Below are 20,196 nucleotides of genomic sequence, written 5' to 3'. Positions count from 1 at the left end.
TACTTTATTACATTGTAGTATTGTGCACCAAACTCTGCACCACATTGTGCACCATAATCAAAGGTGACCAATGAATTCTTAAAGTGTGTGACCTTTGTTAATACAAGTGTATAGGTATAGCTGCCTGTATTTTCTCAGATTTTCAATGTTTACAGGACCATGCTGCAGATTGTTTATGACTCAGTGGTTAGCAGTGCCATCTTCTGTGCTGTAGTGTGTTAAGGTAGCAGAGTAATGACAGCCGGTGTCGACAGACTCAACAAACTTATTATTAAAGCTGGCTCTTTCATTGGAGTGGAACTGGAGTCTCTGGCGAATGTGTCAGAGAGGAGAATACTGAAAAAAACTTCTCAGGATTATAAATATAAATTTCCCATCTGCTGCATGCCACACTGGTGTCCTACCGGAGCACATTCAGCCATAGACTGAGACCACAGAGAAGCACCACAGAACGCCACTTTCCTTCCGGTGGCCATTAATCTTTAAAACTCCTCCACCTTCTGTATGGAGTAGAGCTAAAATAATGGTCACAGCCAAGAAACAATAGGTGCACCTACCTTTACTGCAATTTGTTTGTCTGGATTCTTCAATATAATGTGCAATATAATTTAACAATATCATGTGCAATATCATTTAGCTCTATCATGTTCAACATCAATTAGTAATATCATGTGCAACATCAATTAGCAGTATCATGTGCAATATCATTTAGCTCTATCATGTTCAACATCAATTAGCAACATCATGTGCAATATAATTTAACAATATCATGTGCAATATCATTTAGCTCTATCATGTTCAACATCAATTAGTAATATCATGTGCAACATCAATTAGCAGTATCAGTTAACAATATCATGTGCAATAACTGATGCTAAACATGATAGAGCTAAATAATATTGCACATGATATTGTTAACCCATCATTGCTGCTATGTAAATTATTACGTATAATAATATCTTATCAGAATCTGGTCTCTACTGATCTTTACTGCTCCCGGTCTACTCCCGGTCTCTACTGATCTCTACTGCTCCCGGTCTACATTATTTGATTGTTGCATTCTACTTTTGTCTATCCTATGCCTATTTTGTGGATTTTTTTTTTTTATTTAATCTTATTTTATTTATTACTTCATAGCATGTATATTTACTCTCTTTGCTGTTGGAGCAGTCTCTGGCACAGAGATTAATTAATGAAGTTTTATCTTATCTCATCTTATTATTACATTCAGACAGTAAAGGTGACCATCCTTTAGACAAGTTAATTACTTTTTAAAGTTAAATATAATGAATTTGCAAAGAGGATCAGTATGATATAAACGCAAAAAAGAACTGTCACTTGTAACTACTTCTCCATATTCCATATGTAACTACTTATCCATGTCACTTGCCATGCTAGGATCTTTTTGCTACACAAACTTCGTCCACTAGATGTCAGTCCAATAAACTCCTAAATGAAGCCTAATGAAATACATGTACTGTACATGTTTTGGTTTAAAAAGGTTGGCTGGAAAGCATCAACAATTAAATGCAGTTTCATTTAGCCATCAATACTCAACAGACCTGGACAGGGTGCCAATTAATCACATGGCACACACACAAACACACACTTACACACTCATTCACCCAATACGGGCAATTTAGGAACGCCAATCAGCCTAACCTGCATGTTTTTTTTTTTACTGTGGGAGAAAACCGGAGTACCCGGAGGAAACCCACCAAGCACAGGGAGAACATGCAAACTTCATGCACACAGAGACGGGAATCGAACCCGGACCCTGGATAGTGCTAACTGTAATCCATACTACTTAACAATAAAAATTGTAAACGAATAAATATAAAAAATGAGATGTGTTCAAGTCAAAGTGGAACTTGTGTAGAAATTACTGGTGAATAAAAGTGTTTTTAGACTTAGATTACACCGCAATCATTCCAATGAACGTTCAGCCAGTGAAACGCCTGAGCCTTGACTTTTCTCCAGCTTGTGTAAGAGACGCACCTATCTGTGTGAACTGAACACACAATCGTTCACCAACATCACTTGCATATAACAGGAACTCGGCTGGGAGATATCGCCACAGTCCCATACAGTCCGAATCTTGCTCCAAGCCATTTCCACTTGTTTTAGCCATTAATGGTGTTCCTGGTAGGCCAGAGTTTCAGACGTGAAGTCCAATTATGGCTCCGATGTACTGAGAAAACTTGGATGGTATCCAAGCACTAGTGCAATGCTGGAATAAGAGCATTAGTGTAGCAGGGGATTATATAGAGAAATAAAGGGAGTTTTTACTCTCATGATGATGTTCTGTTATTCTACACAATCATGATGATTGGGAATCAATCAATCAACCGATCAATCAATCAATCAATCAATCAATCAATCAATCAATCAGTCAATGTGTATAAACATAACTGAATTAAAGTATGGTTTTAAATTCCAAAATGATTTAAAGGCATTTTGCTATTTATTTATTTATTTACAAAGTGATACATTTAATACATTTACATAATTTATCTATTACATACATTTTTAGAATTTAAATACTTAAACAGCATGTAAACTGATGGCGGTTTGGAAAACTGCATAAGATGTTGATGTGTAAGCCCTAGCTGGAAGGTGAATAAAAAGCAGAAAGTGTGTTTGCATTTTTGCAGACTTGCTTTAGAGATTTGCTAAAATTCTGAATTTTAGTTGACCTGGTTGTGTGTGGAAAAACCTACATTATGCTGCATGATTCATAGGCATTCTTTCTGCTAGGTTGACTAACTCAGAGCTAATGAAAGTGGGATCTCAGCAGTCCCAACCAGGTGTCATTATTACATGCTGAAGTCTTGCGTGTGCTCAGCCATAAACACGAGTGATGTATTAAAGCCACTTTGGAGTGTTCTGGATCCAAAGTGCAGTGAGGTATTTCCAGCTGGCAGCTCGAGGTATGCAATTCATCTGAAATTCATAAAATGACACCTGTGCGTGTCGCGCGGTCAAAATGAGCACGAGCATATTTGTCTTCCCACAGAGGCAGTTTCATTCCGGCAGTTTCATTGATTGGGATCAGTATATGACAGTGTTGGGCAGATATACAGGTCTGGAATAAGTCAGAACAGATGCGCATGAGGTGGAAAAGCAGAATAACCTTGAGAACCTAACCCCCTCCCCCCCCCCAATTTTTTTTTAAGCAAATATTAAATCATTTGGATGGTTACTGAATGATTGACATCTCCTCCTAACCCCTTGACCTCTACTCCTGACCCATTGATTCTTTCTCCTGACCTTCTATAGATACAATAATCACATCCAATTGATTTTAATGCAGTATATAATCAGTACAGCATTAGTATATTATATTCTCTTATATCTCCCTTAAAGGTAATATAAAAAAAAAAAAAATCAAAACAGTTTGTCATGTTAGCAAGAAACCTCTTCTCTGTCCTTACAGCATTACTTTTGAGTGTTACAACGGTGTAACAGGACACCCATTCATTCTCTATACCACTTATCATGTACAGAGTCACAGGACGTTATAAGTCTATCCCAGGGCACTAGTTGGGGTACACCCCAGGTTGAGATGCCAATTCATCGCAGTGCAACTTAGAAACACCAGTTACCGTGGACCTGAGGAAACCCACCAGGAGACCATGATCATTTTTGTCTGTGTGGAATTGAACCCTCAACCTCCACAGTGCTAACCCTCTACACCACCATGCTGCCTGGATACTGGAGACTCCTTCTGCAAATGTTTAAGTAACAGACAATGTTTCTACAAGGAACTGTACCTGATATGTGCTGTATACCTGCATGTGCATATCTGATTACACCTTGATCACAAAATGATTATAGAAATGCATTTGATATTCAAGTTTCATGCTTTAGTTTTCCAAAACAGGAGCTGAAACATAAAACAGCATAAAATACAGAATGTTTCTGTCTATCTGATGTAACACTGATCAGCAGGATTCTGTTTATCTCAAGGAACCAGAGTCTGGACTTTGAGATCTTGCTTGTACACTCCTATATTCTGTTATATTCTGAATATCTGGCATTGTATATACAGTATATTGCATCTTGGGTCTTCTTTAATTATTATATTTTTATTTATGCAAAGTATTTCTATATGTTATATAAGGTATACTGACTGGCCAAAACAATAAAACTACAACAAAAAATATCACACACTCTAAGATTTCATTTAATCACCTTTAGCTTTGATTACAGCACACAACGTGGTGTCTAGTTCATGTGTGAAAAAAATTCCTCATGCTCCCAGAATCACTCTTTAACAATTTGTGTCCTGGAATATTCCTGTACCATCAGCAAAGAAAAACTTAATAGATGTGAGGAGCTGGTCATTCAGTACATTCTATTCATCAGCAGATCATAACACTGCCTCCAAAGGGTTGTTCAGTGATGCTGGAATATGTTCAATCTAAACTTATCAGACCACACAGCATTGGTCCATTGCTTCAAAGTCAAATCTTTATAACCCCTTGCAAACTGACCACATAGCTGTTTGGTCCCAGTCCTGTGAGTTCTCATCACATTGTGTGTGTAAATGCTTTTACTTTCGCTATTAAACATAGCTCTGGTTCTTACTGCAGATTTTTTGTTATTTTTTAATAATGAGTTAAAGTTTCTTTGAATATCCCTAGTTGTTTTCTTTGCTTGATGTAGCTCAATAATTTAACCCTTCTGGAATAGTGACTTTTTTTCTGACCAGTGTATTTTCTTACTTTTGCTGGAATAAAAAAAATATATATATTTATTATTTATATATACACACTCACCTAAAGGATTATTAGGAACACCATACTACAGTAATACGGTGCTTGACCCCCTTTCGCCTTCAGAACTGCCTTAATTCTACGTGGCATTGATTCAACAAGGTGCTAAAAGCATTCTTTAGAAATGTTGGCCCATATTGATAGGATAGCATCTTGCAGTTGATGGAGGTTTTTGGGATGCACATCCAGGGCACGAAGCTCCCGTTCCACTACATCCCAAAGATGCTCTATTGGGTTGAGATCTGGTGTGTGTGGGGTCCATTTTAGTACAGTGAACTCATTGTCATGTTCAAGAAACCAATTTGAAATGATTCGAGCTTTGTGACATGGTGCATTATCCTGCTGGAAGTAGCTATCAGAGGATGGGTACATGGTGGTCATAAAGGGATGGACATGGTCAGAAACAATGCTCAGGTAGCCCGTGGCATTTAAACGATGCCCAATTGGCACTAAGGGGCCTAAAGTGTGCCAAGAAAACATCTCCCACACCATTACACCACCACCACCAGCCTGCACAGTGGTAACAAGGCATGATGGATCCATGTTCTCATTCTGTTTATGCCAAATTCTGACTCTACCATTTGAATGTCTCAACAGAAATCGAGACTCATCAGACCAGGCAACATTTTTCCAGTCTTCAACTGTCCAATTTTGGTGAGCTCATGCAAATTCTAGCCTCTTTTTCTTCTATTTGTAGTGGAGATGAGTGGTACCTGGTGGGGTCTTCTGCTGTTGTAGCCCATCCGCCTCAAGGTTGTGTGTGTTGTGGCTTCACAAATGCTTTGCTGCATACCTCGGTTGTAACGAGTGGTTATTTCAGTCAAAGTTGCTCTTCTATCAGCTTGAATCAGTCGGCCCATTCCTGGTCCTGTGACCTCCAGCATCAACAAGGCATGTTCGCCCACAGGACTGCCACATACTGGATGTTTTTCCCTTTTCACACCATTCTTTGTAAACCCTAGCTTTGTAAACTGAGCAGATTGTGAAATACTCAGACCGGCCCGTCTGGCACCAACAACCATGCCACACTCAAAATTGCTTAAATCACCTTTCTTTCCCATTCTGACATTCAGTTTGGAGTTCAGGAGATTGTCTTGACCTGGACCACACCCCTAAATGGATTGAAGCAACTGCCATGTGATTGGTTGATTAGATAATTGCATTAATGAGAAGTTGAACAGGTGTTCCTAATAATCCTTTAGGTGAGTATGTGTGTATATATATATATATATATATATATATGCATGCGCCTTTTCTCGCACGATATGAAGAAGAAAAGTTGAGATGATCCATCCTCAAAATAAAAATAGAATGACATGACCATGATGTGTTCAAGTGTTGCTCTTTAAATACAGACTAAATACACTTGTCTTTCAATTTTCGTCTACTTAAGTTAATCCCTCTAAATGTTTGTTTTGTGATTGTAGTTGTAAATTCCAGCAGAAGATGGCAGTGTTGATCTAATTCAGAAAAAAAATCACAAAAGGTTTTCTATAGCATGTTGAGGTTCTGGATTGTGTTTATTCTACCATGTGCTGATGTACAAGGAGCAAAGAAGAAAGCAAGAAGAGTAAAAAAAAAAAAAAAGTAAAATGTTACTTTCTTTTTTTGCCATTTGCTGGTCCATTGCTATTAGATGGAATATGAAAACGTGATTGTGGTGTGTGTGTGTGTGTGTGTGTGTGTGTGTGTGTGTGTGTAACTGGCTCTTTCCTTTGGATGAACAGTTTGGATGGAGAATAGGACTGAGCATAAAAGTTAACTATGCTTAGAATGACCTCATCTCATATTTCTATAACTGCTGGCATCACTCTTAGTGAGGATGATTGACTCATAGCTTTTCTGTGCAACATAAAAAGACTTTATTTGACAAAACCCACTAGGTTGACTAACAAACAGTACAATATGGAAGTAAAAAGAGCTCTATGCAGATCTGAGAAAGAGCATGTCAGCTCTACTGGGAGAAAATTGGTCTCGATGGTCAAGAACAACTCAGGAACAACCAAAGCACAGGCCTGCCATGAACTAGAAGTGGCTGAAACACCAGCATCCCTGTCTACAGTTAAAGTGAGGCTTACATCACCATGGACATGTGGACCAGGCATGTGTTTAGAGGATTAGATGTAAGGAATTTAACCCCAAGAACATCGTAAAAGGTGTTAAGCATGGTGGTGGTAGCATCATGCCAGGGGCTGTTTTGCTATTGCACAAAGTGGATGGAATATGGACACGTATCAAATTGGTTGTGGAGTGAATAACAGACTAACTTTAAGATTTTGGATCCTCAACCCTATTGAAAATGTATGGATGCACAGATGCACTTAAAAGACTTTGTGGTACCATAAACTAAGAGGTCTGTTCCATAAACTAATAAATTGAACACTCCCTGTTGTGCCCAGGACATCCATCCATTTTAAAAGCATCTAATAAAGGTGAAACTACTAAGGGACATTAATTCACTCATTCAAGTGTAGCGTCACAGGGGCCTGGAAACTATTCCAGGAAACTCAAGGCACAAGGTGCCAACCTTAGATACCAACCCATTGGAGGCCACAAGCACACACACTCACACATGACAGGAGATTTGGAAATGCTAGTCAGCCTACATAGCATGTTTTCGGACAGTGGCAGAAAATTAGAGCACCCTGAGAAAACCCACTAAGAATGGGGAGAACATACAAACACTACACACACACACACACATGATCGAAGGTGAGATTCATGCTCCCAATCACAGAGGTGAGATGAAACAGCTATAACCACAAAGTCTCTGGGCCACCCACTAAGGGATATTTAAATAAATATTATATCCTCAGCAAAAAAAGAAACGTCCCTTTTCAGGACTGTGTATTTTAACAATAATGTTGTAAAAATCCAAATAACTTTACAGATCTTCATTGTAAAGGGTTTAAACAATGTTTTCATGCATGTTCAATTAACCATAATCAATTAATTAACATGCACCTGTGGAATGGTCGTTAAGACCTTAACAGCTTACAGAAAGTAGGCATTTAAGGTCACAGTTCTAAAAACGCAGGACACTAAAGAGACTTGTCTACCGACTGTGAAAAACACCCAAAGAAAGATGCCCAGGGTCCCTGCTCATCTGCATGAACATGCATTAGGCATGCTGCAGGGAGGCATGAGGACTGCTGATGTGGCTATAAATCGCCATGTCCGCACTGTGAGACGCCTAAGACAGCGTTACAGGGAGACAGGAAGGACAGCTGATCATCCTCGCAGTGGAAGACCACATGTAACAACACCTGCACAGGATCGGTACATCCGAATATCACACCTGCGTGACAGGTACAGGATGGCCACAACAACTGCCCGAGTCACACCAGGAACACACAATCCCTCCATCAGTGCTCAGACTGTCTGCAATAGGCAGTCCATGAGGAGGAGATGCACTGCAGTACTTCAAGCAGCTGGTGGCCACACCAGATACTGACTGGTACTTTTGATTTTGAGCCTCCCTTCATTCAGGGACACATTGTGAAACATTTTTAGTTTATGTCTTATGGCGTTGACTCTTTTAGTGTTCATACAAATATTTACACATTAAGTTTACTGAAAGTAAAAACAGTTGAGACGTTTTTTTTTTTTTCTGAGTATACATGCTATTTGTATATTTGTGACTCGTTGTGTACGTTACGTATCAGTTAGACGGCCTCCAGGGTCCAGGTTCGATTTCCTGCCAGGCTCGATTCCCATCTCTGTGTGCTTGATGGGTTTCCTTCGGGTACTCCGGTTTCCTCCCACAGTCCAAAGACATGCAGATTAGGCTAATTTGAGTTCCCAAATTGCCTGTATTGTGTGTGTGTATGTGTGTGTGCCTTGCGCTGGATTAGCAGCCTGTCCAGGATGTACCCCACCTCATGCCCCTAGTCTCCTGGCATAGGCTCCGTGACCCTGAATACGGGATAAAGCGGTATAGATAAGTGTGTGAGCATATCAGTTTTAAATGCTTGAGTCTGATTAGTCAGGAGATCTGACTGCAGTTTCATCTGTAAAATAAATGACGATTTTCTTAACTGCAAAACATTATTAATGCACTTGAATCATATCGAAATGTTGTAGTTTACTTTAAGAACGTTTTTATGCAGCGTTAGTAACAGAGAAAATAGGCAGAAAACTTTCTGACATTGAAGATATTTGTGTGATTGTTAATACCATCTTCATGAGAAAGACGTCTAATCGGTAACAGGAACTTACACTATAAGTTACAGTTATAAACTACGCATGACATGTCATTCTGTCACTTAATTAAGTTGCTAGGTAAGCATACAATAGGAATAAACATTTCATTTCATGCAGTTACACCAAAAGCGACATGCATTTTAGACTTCAAGAAACCCACACCCGCTAATTTTAATTAGCAACTGTCTTCTCTAACATAGGAATTCCTGTCTGGTTGAGCCGAGACTAAACGGCTGTCAAAAACAAACAAGAATCTGGATTGAGTGTAATCCCTAACAACACACTTACGCCTACTGAGTTGTAGCTTGACATTCCCTAGGACCCAAACGTCAAACGATACACTTAGCATCATTAAAATGTAAGACTTGTCCCCTGCATGAAAGAGCTCGTTTAGAAAGACAGATTAAAGTTTCATTAATTAAAAAAAGGAAGTTGATAAGTCGATGTGAGCATGAAAGGTTGAGCCTACTGCTTCTGGTGAAATGGGCGTTAGTAAGTGTTAATGGAATCGAGGACAAACTTGAAACGTGACGTTAGTTGGTTTAGTTCATTCTTCATTACATCTTGCTAAATGTGTTCGTTTAATTTATTAGTAGGGTCGAACAAAAATAACTGCACACACAAGAATGTTTGGGCTAAAATTAATTGTTATTTTTTTAATGCAAAAAATAGTTAACCCTTGTCCCAGTTAAAGGTGTCACTTTGAGTCACTTTGAGTCACTGGGCAAACACAAACATAAACACACTTTAGTTAATTACAATCGTAGTATAATTAATCATGGTTAATCACAATTGAATTTTAAAAAACTTTTTAAATACTGGTATTATGAAACATGCAATGTTGGAATAAAGAAATGCATGACTACAAACTGGCTAAAGGGAGGTGATAGTGTGGGGCGTGGCAACCCACTGAAGGTGGGGCTCGAACCCGGATCCTCATATCCAAAAATTTATAACCCTCATTCAGCACAGGCATCTTATTATCCACATTAAATCCGGGCAACTGCGCTGCAATTGAGGGATTTAGGGTCCAACTTGGTCATATGATTAATTTGTGTTAAAAAAAATAGTTATACTTAAAGTGTTTTAGGTTAACCACGTGCATTAATTAATGTACAGTATATACAGTATTATTATTTTTTTTTACCACTTTTTTAACACACTCATGTGTTTCCTCTGAACCATGTGGCGCCAGCTGACTGCATCTTTTTGAACTGCTGGCTCATGCACTGTTGGGGGCGGTGTAACACACTTGGAGGACAGCACTATCCGCTCCTTCCACTTGTATGAGCTCACCCATGATGAGCCACCACACTGAGAGAGCTCGGCCAATCAACTATCTCTCAGGCCTCGTCTGCGCGAGTGTACAGTATCACCCGGGAATCTAACTAATTCTCTCCAGATGATAGGGCGAGCACTTTACCACTACGCCTCTCAGGGGCTATCAATCGCGTGCTTTAAGGCGCTAATATTGACGGTACTAGATATAAACTGTCTATGAGGGTTACACCGACTTCTGGATGGCAAAAAAAACATTACTGTCATGAATGCACTTTCAACAAGAAAACACACCTGATAATGTCAACATTTTGTTTCCTTTGTAATTGCTTCTACAGTAAGTCAATGAGCTAATGCTATCACTAGCAAATGCCACCAAATCCAGGAAGAATCACATACTTCTACACCATCTAATGTAATCAAAATTCTGCAAATTAATATCTTTATTACCTTCTTGTCACAAGCTTGTTTTTCTTGCGAATAAGTAGAGAAGTCTACCTAGTCTATAGTGTGCATGAAAATACTTAGCAGTATAGAAGCTAGCGGTTGCTAGGTTACTCTTTTATCTGTGTGACAAAGCGTTAGATAATCCCGTAGATAATCAGGTAATCATCAAGTAATATTTCTGTTATTTTTCTGGTCCTGAAATACACCTCGAGCGCAAGGAAAATACATAGTAGCCTAATGTTGGTTAATGGTGTTACTGCCATGTTCACTGGGATGAAAAGAAACTTCACAACAAGGTCTAGAAATTTCAGCATGGATCTGAAAATGGATCTTGACGACGCTAGGCATAAAGAAGGTCACACACTTTGAATAGGACAGCAACGCATCACAGAAAAATTCAGTCAATCATTTTTTTCCACACTGCTAATCTCGTGTAACAGTTGCAGGCGGTCTGGGATGCAGGGTGTCTCTGTGTCTTGTGTCCTAAGGTCCCTAGGATAGAATCCAGACCATATTCTCGGGATCTTAGGGCTTAAGGCAGGGGACACCCTGAACGAGGTACCAACCCAACGCAGGCACAGGTGCACACATGCACAATCATACACTATGGGAAATCTGGAAACACAAACAGCCTACAATGTATGTTTTTGGTCTGTGATGGAAACCTACAATATGCACTTAATTCACCCGGTGAGGGGGGTTCTAACCCTGTGCTCCTACATCTATTCACATTTAGGGGCAGTTTAGTGTAGCTGCTAACATGTTTTTGGTGCTTCGAGAATCAACACATAATCAAAAGATCTAACAAGAGATCCTGGAGGTGTGATCCAAACAGGTGCTAATTTTTTTTTTTTATGACGCTGTCACATTTCCTGTATCTCTTATTTACCCTCCCACACACTGTCAGAAAAATCCACAAGCATGCTGATGAATTTCTTCGTCTCTATTTAAATATACATTGTATTTAAAAAAAAAAAAAATTGAATTTTTGAAATTTTGAATTCTTTTTTATTATTGCATGATCAGGTTCAAATATAGACATTATCACAATGCAGCTTTACCCACAGATAAAGATCAGGATCCCTAATAAGCAAACCAGAAGAGACAAGAGTGAGGGGGAAAAAACAAACTCCCTGAGATGGCATGAGTAAAAAAAACCTTGATAGGAACCAGACTCAGTAGGGACACACCATGTCCTGGCTGACGCCGCATAGTGAAATAAAAATAATTACTCTGGCTATATTAAGCATAATGTAAATAAGGACAGGACAGTGTTTATGATTACCGCCGCAGTTCTTCCAGCAGGTACAAATCTACAATATCCAGGTGGGAATTTTCATCTTTGACACTTGGACGTAAACTGTATGTGGAAAGTATAAATCTTTGTGTTGTTCATATGGGTATGTCTGCAGTGGCAGAAAGTGAGTCATGAGTGCAGAAAGTCAGGCATCGAATGAATCAGACGATTGTGTTGCTGTAAAAAAAAGAGAGATAGCCTGGGAAATATATGACTTCTATTGCTCTGAGAAATAGTGAACAGAACATAAGATTAATTTTTTTTATGGATACTAAAGGTATAGAGCTCCATTATGTTTCATTCAGTAAGCAGGGACATAGTTTATTGTACGCTTTTTCATTCCTCTGCAGTAAATACTTTATTTATGCAATTATGTGTGTATTAGTACTGGTGTGGATTTTACCTTTTTATGTTATACATATAATACAGAAAATATATGTTTCTGATGTTTATTCAACATGGAACTGATCAATCTTGCTTCCCTAAAGATTTTGCAGCCATTTTGGAGAGATGATTTTATATGTGCCAGTACAATAATTATTTAAAATGCAAATGATTCATCTTTCTTTGAGTGTTGATACTGAAATTGGTGTAAGCTTTTAGAAGCATGTGACCTGTAAAATCATTGCTTAATTGTTGTGGTTTTTGGTAAAAGCCCAAAAAGCAAAAAATCTGTAGTGTCCGTAACCATGTCAAATTCGTCCTGTGATATCTTAACAATTTCACATTTTAGAATAATATACTTCTTCAGGTTCATGTCTTTTCATGTGAAATCTAAATTGGCCAGGTTTTGAAGTCAAAAATCTAAAAAGTTACAGACACTACATATGACATTGTATTTAGCAATTGCGTTTCTTTTTATCTGATAAAAATATAAATGTGTATGCATATTTACAAAAAATGAAACATGGATGGGAAGATAAAAAACATTAAGTATTATTTTAAAAAGTGTTATATGATCCTATCTAAATAATTTAATTTCACGTTTATTTAAATTTAGTGTACTGTATATCATAGCTTTGTATCTATGAAACATGCTGAGTCCATGTCATTTGTCTTCAGACATGTTTAATCAAACCGATGATTGATTATGGAACATTAACGACTTCCATCAGTCGTTACAAAGTTCTTAATAGACTCATCCTTACACATTACTGGTTCTATGGTAACAACATACATAACATAAATATGTTGGGCAGAAGCACAATAAACAGATTAATTAAAAAAATGAAGCTTTGAAAGGTGAAGCTTTCTTTGAGGACATGAGAAAATAACTTTTTAAAGAAATTTCACTACAAAAAAAGTGTTCAGAGGGGGTGGGGAGGCAGGAGTAGCTTGTGGTTAAGATGCTGGACTGCTGATCAGGAGGTCCCCGGTTCAAGCCACGATGCCACCAGGCTGCCACTGTGGGACCCTTGAGTGAGGTTCTTCACCCATTAGTTGCTCAGATACAATCGGACCTCAAGCTGCCACAGAAACTATGAATACAGTATATCTTTCTCCAGGGTAGGGACTACCCATTACCCGATGTGCCAGGTGGGACCTGGATGGACCCTCTACTCATCTTCAATCCTAGCGGTTTTGTGATACTGCTTTAAAGTGTTTGCTCTCCAGACAGTTGTGCCTTTTCAAGTCCAAAAATGCACATCACTCAAAAGAGACACATCAAATTATGTTAATATTGTGTTGTCACAGAATAAGAAATTTGTGAATAACTTCAAATTGGTCATTCCAATGGGATATTTTGTGAATTCCCATCAATCTGGAAGTGTTTAGGAAAACTCTGTGAAATCTATTTTACTGTAAATACAGTCTAAAACTGTGAGGTAAAAGTGAGTATGGGCTGACTGTGTTGTTATAAAAGATTCTTGTTAGTTGAGCTGTATGATGAAATCCTAGTCTGACCAGACGCCCAGTCATAACCACGGCAACTAGTTAAAACTGGTACCACCTGGAACTGTTGCGTCATACTTAAAATATATTACAGTATATTCTGTAAGCATCTCTCTCCCTCTCTCTCTCTTTCTCTCTTACACACACACACACACACACACACACACACGCACACACACACACATATGGGGTGACATGGTGACCATTAGCACCTCAGCACCACATCACTTCCTCTGACCAACCTCCCACACACACACACACACACACATAAACATTGCAGTCTGCAGGCTGGAGTCCGTCTCAACAGGGGTTTAATGACTGTGCTGAAATTAAATCACTCTAATCACAGTAGGACGGGTGACTTATCATGAATCAGATACCTAGGCTATAACATTTCACACAGGAACAGAATTTCACCAAAGCACGTCCTCTGTGCTCGAAGGCAACAAAAACTGGCCAGGCTTCTCTTACTCTCTCAATCTCTTTTCATGTCATTCAGGAACGCTCCATGCATCATGATTTGCTCTGTTGATCGAGGACACTGGGTTTATCTGCAGGCCTTCAGGATTAATTAATCGAGATTTACACAGATAAGTGCCATCTAAGCTCTGATCTCCAGCAGCTCTGAGGGCTTGCTACATTTTGCCGCATTCAAAGCTGGATATAGATCAAACAGGACAATAATGACTGAAGAAAAAAAGCATCACCATCTCGTCTACATCGCGAACGTGTATGAAGAAAAGTATAGAGATGCCGAGGACTATGGAGTTCCGATGCGTCTCAGGAAGACATTTGAGCTCCAGGCTCTCCATCGATCCTCCACAGGCATGATCAGCATGCTAATGGCTGCGTGCCCGTGGAGAAAATTAGCCACTATTTGGCCGACTGAGCAATTTGTCCCATCAGTGAATTTAATCTTGTGAAATTAACATGAATCTCACCCAAACTGTCATTAGCAGTTACATTCAATTTATTTTCCTAAAGTGCCACAAGGCTCATTCAGCTGACCTTTCATGATAAAATTAGAGCAGAGGCGACTGAATGGGTTCGGAAATCGATAAGCAGTCAGAGCAGCAATATCTTCCATGCAATCCTCCAATAATTCCTCATATATGACCCCATTAACATGTGTATGGATTTTATTTAATGCGTGTAAGGGGCAGTGGTAGCTCGCCAGGTTAATGCTTTGGGTTACTGATCACAAGGTTGTCGGTTCAAGCCCTTGAACAAAGCCTTTAAGTCTATCTGTTTCATCAGTGCTGTATCATGGCTGAGATGCAAAAAAAAGAATTTTATGGTGTTGTAATGTATATGTGACAAATAAAGCCTTCTTTTTTCCTTCCAATCATTTGTTTTTGCTTTGTGTACCCTTTATGAAGAAGCAGTACTAACTACACTACGATCAGAGACACTGCTTGACAACAGGCGAGGCAATGAACCTCATTTGGCCTCAGGCTAGTAGGGGGTCTATGAGGACTGAAAAATATATTTATTATAGATAAGATAATGGTGATGAAGGCCAGATGAAGAGGCCCCCTGTATATTTTTGCCTAGGGGTCCAACAGACTACGGAATTGTCTCTGTCTGAAGACATGTTGGACGCTTTTTGTCCACATATATATGTTTTTTTATTTTATTTTATTCTGAACTTTTTCACCTTCTCTAATGCTCAATAATGTGCAGCTTTTAAAGTTGTCTTGAGCCATTTAATAAAACAGTTTATCTCCATCTCTATGCATTCCAGATGATTACTTTGGGCAAAGATTTCTCCATAGACTGTCACACTGGTTAATGCTTGCTTCTTTCAACTTAGGAATATTGCAAAACTTTAGCCTGTGTTATCACACACAAAACTGGAGATAATCATCCATGTATTTGGTTCTTCTCGGTTGGGCTACTGCAACTCATTATTCATAGATTTTAGCAAGTAGTCTATGGATTGCTTGCAGGCGGGCCAAAATGCTGCAGCCAAACTTCTGGCTAAATCTTTATGATCATCCTGAGATCACTGCACTGGCTTCACATAAGTTATCAGTTATTCAAGATTCTGGTGCTGACTTTCAGAGCTCTGAGAGCAGAGGCTGCATATATATCTGTACCTCTTCACCCTTGAAACTCAATAAAAATATTATAATCTCTGGATCATGTTCTTCATGTAATGCTTCACACAACATTTGAAAGATGACTGTGGTTTATAGCTGCAGCTTCTAGTCTATGGAATGCAACCCAGACCCTGGAGGTGCATGGCGACAGTGCTAACCATTACACCACCATGCCACCTTTTTTTATCTAATTTTTTTTTTTACCTTTTAATATACAGTATTTCACAAAAGTTAGTACACCCCTCACATTTCAGCAACCACTTAATTATATGTTCTCAAGGGACAATCCTATAGAAATGAAACTTGAATATACTTTAGCGTAGTCGATGTGCAGCTTGTATAGCAGTACAGGTTTACTGTCCTCGTCATGTAACTCAACATGCAGACTTTATTATCTAAATAACTGACAATGAAAATGAGGCGTGGACTTCACCAGAGCTGTACATGTTGTTGCTGGGATCCTCTTCCACGCCTCCATAATGATATGACAGAGCCGCTGGATGTTAGAAACATGGTGCTTCACCACCTTCCCACTTGAGGTCATTCCACAGGTGCTCAGTAGGGTCCAGGTTTGGAGACATACTCGTCCACTGACAAACACATGAACATGATGAATAGGACATGTTTCTTTGCATGCGTAAAGATGTACAGCTGTTATCACTTAGGGTGTACTGACTTTGTTGCCAGATATTTGGACAATAATAGCCCTATGTTGAGTTATTATCAGAGGACAGTAAATCTGTACTGCTATACAAGCTACACATTGACTACTTTAAAATATGTACTTTAAAATATGTAATATTATTTCTGTAGTATAGTCCTTTGAGAAGATATACTAAAATATTTGCTGAAATTGGAGGGGTGTACTTACTTTTGGGTGGGTGTAATTTAAATTAGTTTTACTATTTCACTGTATGTTTATTGTCATTATTATGTTCCGGATTGAATTTAATGAAAGCACTTTCTAAAGTATATATACACACAAGTTTACTTACCTACTTACTTGCTTACTATACTACAATCATGTTTAAAAGTTAGTACCCCCTTTATAAATAATTACTTAAGTAACTAATTAAACTTGTTTTAAACATTAAAAAATGTAAGAGTGTCTGCCTAATGCCATAATGTAATGTAAAAATGAAAGAAAAAAAAAATTGTGTATGTGTGAGAAAAATGTATCTATCTAATGAATGAAATGTCTCTGATGAGCAAGCCAAGGGTGACGGCAAGAAAAAACTCCCTGAGATGGCATTAGAAAGAAATCTTGAGAGGAACCAGACTCAATCAGGGAACCCATCCTCATTTGGTTGATAATGGATAGAAATTATATAACATCATCTGTGTTATGCAGCTGAAAGTACAATATAACAATAGTTCTTTAAATTAACATAAAGTCCAGTTCAGCATAGGGATGAGTCAGTAGGTGCGAAGGACAGATGGGGTCTGGATCACTGGGAGCACAGGAGCAGGATGTGTAGCTCCAACCACCATAAAGCAGAATCCAGCTGGAGCTGGTCCTTCTCTGGATGCCTCAGGAACCTCACAGGGTCGGCCCGTGTCTACCAAGCTGACACTTAAATTGTAGCTTAGAAACAAATTGCTAATTAAAAAGAAATGTTTAGGAACACTTCAGAGACACCATTTTCATGTCATTAGCCATTACATTTAGTGTAGTTGTTCATTTCTAAAATGATTAAAACAGCTCGGGCAGGGTATAGTGGTTAGCACTATCGCCTTGCACCTCCAGAGTCCGGGTTCGATTCCTGGCCAGGCTTGATCCCTGTCTCTGTGTGCATGGAGTTTGCATGTTCTCCTCGTGCTTGGTGGGTTTCCTCCAACAGTCCAAGTATATGCAGGTTAGGTTAATTGGCGTTCCCAAATTGCCTGTAGTATGTGTGTGTGCCCTGCGATGGATTGGCAACCTGTCCAGGGTGTCTCGTGCCCTAAGCCTCCTGGGCTAGGCATAGCCAGTGAGTGAATAAAACCTGTTCCTTAACCCTGTTAATTAATTAAAAGCAAAACTTACAAAAACAATTATTCAATTATTTATCATGTGATTTATTTTTTTCATGTGAATTTTACTTTTTAAAGAAATGTAGACAGTGTAGTAACAAAAACCAGAGAAATATTTTTAAAGTGGAACATTTAAACTTTGGTGGTCAGTCATGGTTAATCCACAGACATTTGAGAAAAGCCTGCTTGATGAAATTGAATAATTATCAGGGGAAATAGTTTCTCGTAGTCTTACATTTTAATCCGAGTAAAAAAACAAGGTCAAAGAATCCTCAATCTTCTTTCTCAAGCTCACTGAGTAAATGAATTGCAGATGAAGGTTTTATGGAATAATTGAACGGACTAGCAGTCTTATATTAGACTATAATTGAGCTAACCTTTAAACAAGCAATGAACTCTCTAGAGACCTTGCTGTGTTCTTTGCTTTGCATAGCGTCCTATCTTCCCATTATTATTATTATTTTTAATCTTTAGAGAGACAGGCCAGGTGTAAACGTATGCAGCTAAGATTAGAAGCTTCCAGGAATAGCCTATTCTGCAAATGTAGCAAGAAACACAATGTCATATCAGCGTTTCTGCAATGAAAACTGCTCTATTAATTAAACATGAAATTTACTGGCTTTACAAGCTGTGATTTCTCAAGGGACGTTTCATGTTAAATCCATTGATCTCAACATTTATCATTCTACAGACTCTATGACTTGACTGAGATGATCAACATAAATACCAGGAGTAACATTTCTGTTGACAATAAAACAATTTTTTTTCGTGTTCTCACATAAGAATTACATTCCATCCCTTGGATGTTTTTCTCTAGAAAAAGGGTGCGATGGATCGACAGGAAAAGGGTGTGATGGACCGACACCCTATCCAGGATAAAGCCGAAAATTTTATTCAGTAAGTTTCGAATACCATTGAGCATTACTGCCCTCAATAACTGTCCTTTTGTTTGGTCATGATATGGTAAAAATCTATTTTTCTAACCATTTTATCTTTTCTTTTTATTTCTTTTGATATTTCTTTTCCTCAGATGTAAAACCATACTAACTGACATCATAAATATAAAAGTTTCCAAACGCAGATATATGCAGCTGGATTAATGCCGCCTCTAGAGGAAACCTTTCCACTGCCATGACTCCAATGCATTCATCCAGACACTAAGAGACAGAACATTGCTTTGCAGCTGTTGCCTCTAATTTACCAGGCTGCCATGACACGCATCTCCATTTGTGACTTGACAGACTGGCTCCGAGGTAAAACAGCAAGCAAACTTGTAAGCAGCCCCCCAAAAAATAGCTTGTATATCACCGCCCACACACTATGGTTCACACTCTGCTCCCAGCCATCATATTTAATCAATCTTTCAGCCACTTATTGATGGGATGTCCACATATATTTGTCCAAGTCCCCATGGTGCAATGTGAAATATTTATTTTTATATTTAGAGGTCGCATATGAGGGAGAAATGTCACCCATGGCGCAAACAAAAGCTTTACTCGTCATTGAAGCACCAGCACAGCACAGAGTCGGTGTATGATTGTGCTAGAGGACTATTAATAGTCGAAATATCTTCCTTAATGACCCTTACTTAAGAAGATCATTTAGGATCAGTAACATGAATGGCTTTGAGTTGCACTTCTCAGAAAGATGTTAAACCAGTCCTGGGCACGCCAAATTGTATTTTGATTTCTTTCAGGTTCAGTTGGAGGAGTTTTGGTTACACACTCAGAGAATTTTTGAAACTCACTCACTCATCTTCTATACTCTACCACTTAACCCTGTAAGCAGAGTTGCGGAGGGCCTGCAGCCTATCCTAGGGATACTTAGGGCACAAGGCGGGGTACACCCTGGACAGGGTGCTGATACATTGCAGAGCACACATACAAACTCACACACTACGGGCAATTTGGGAACGCCAATTAGATTAATCTGCATTTGTTTGGACTGTGGGAGGGAACTCACCAAGCACCGGGAGAACATGCACACAGAAGTGGGAATAACCACTAAGGGCTAGCCACTAAGCCACCAGGCTGCCCCCCTGGTTAAAACTTAAAAAATGTTATTCTACAGATGCACAGACTACGGAAATATCTGACTAACATCCTGTCTTATGATCAGTATCTTATGAATAGGCAAGGCTCTGGTTGATCTCTTTCTGGCCAAGACTGCAGGCTCATACAGCCGA

The sequence above is a fragment of the Clarias gariepinus genome, chromosome 7 (assembly GCF_024256425.1).
Source record: "Clarias gariepinus isolate MV-2021 ecotype Netherlands chromosome 7, CGAR_prim_01v2, whole genome shotgun sequence".
Classification (NCBI taxonomy): Eukaryota; Metazoa; Chordata; class Actinopteri; order Siluriformes; family Clariidae; genus Clarias; species Clarias gariepinus.
The sequence above is the reverse complement of the archived record's forward strand: the minus strand, read 5'-3'. Positions refer to the sequence as shown.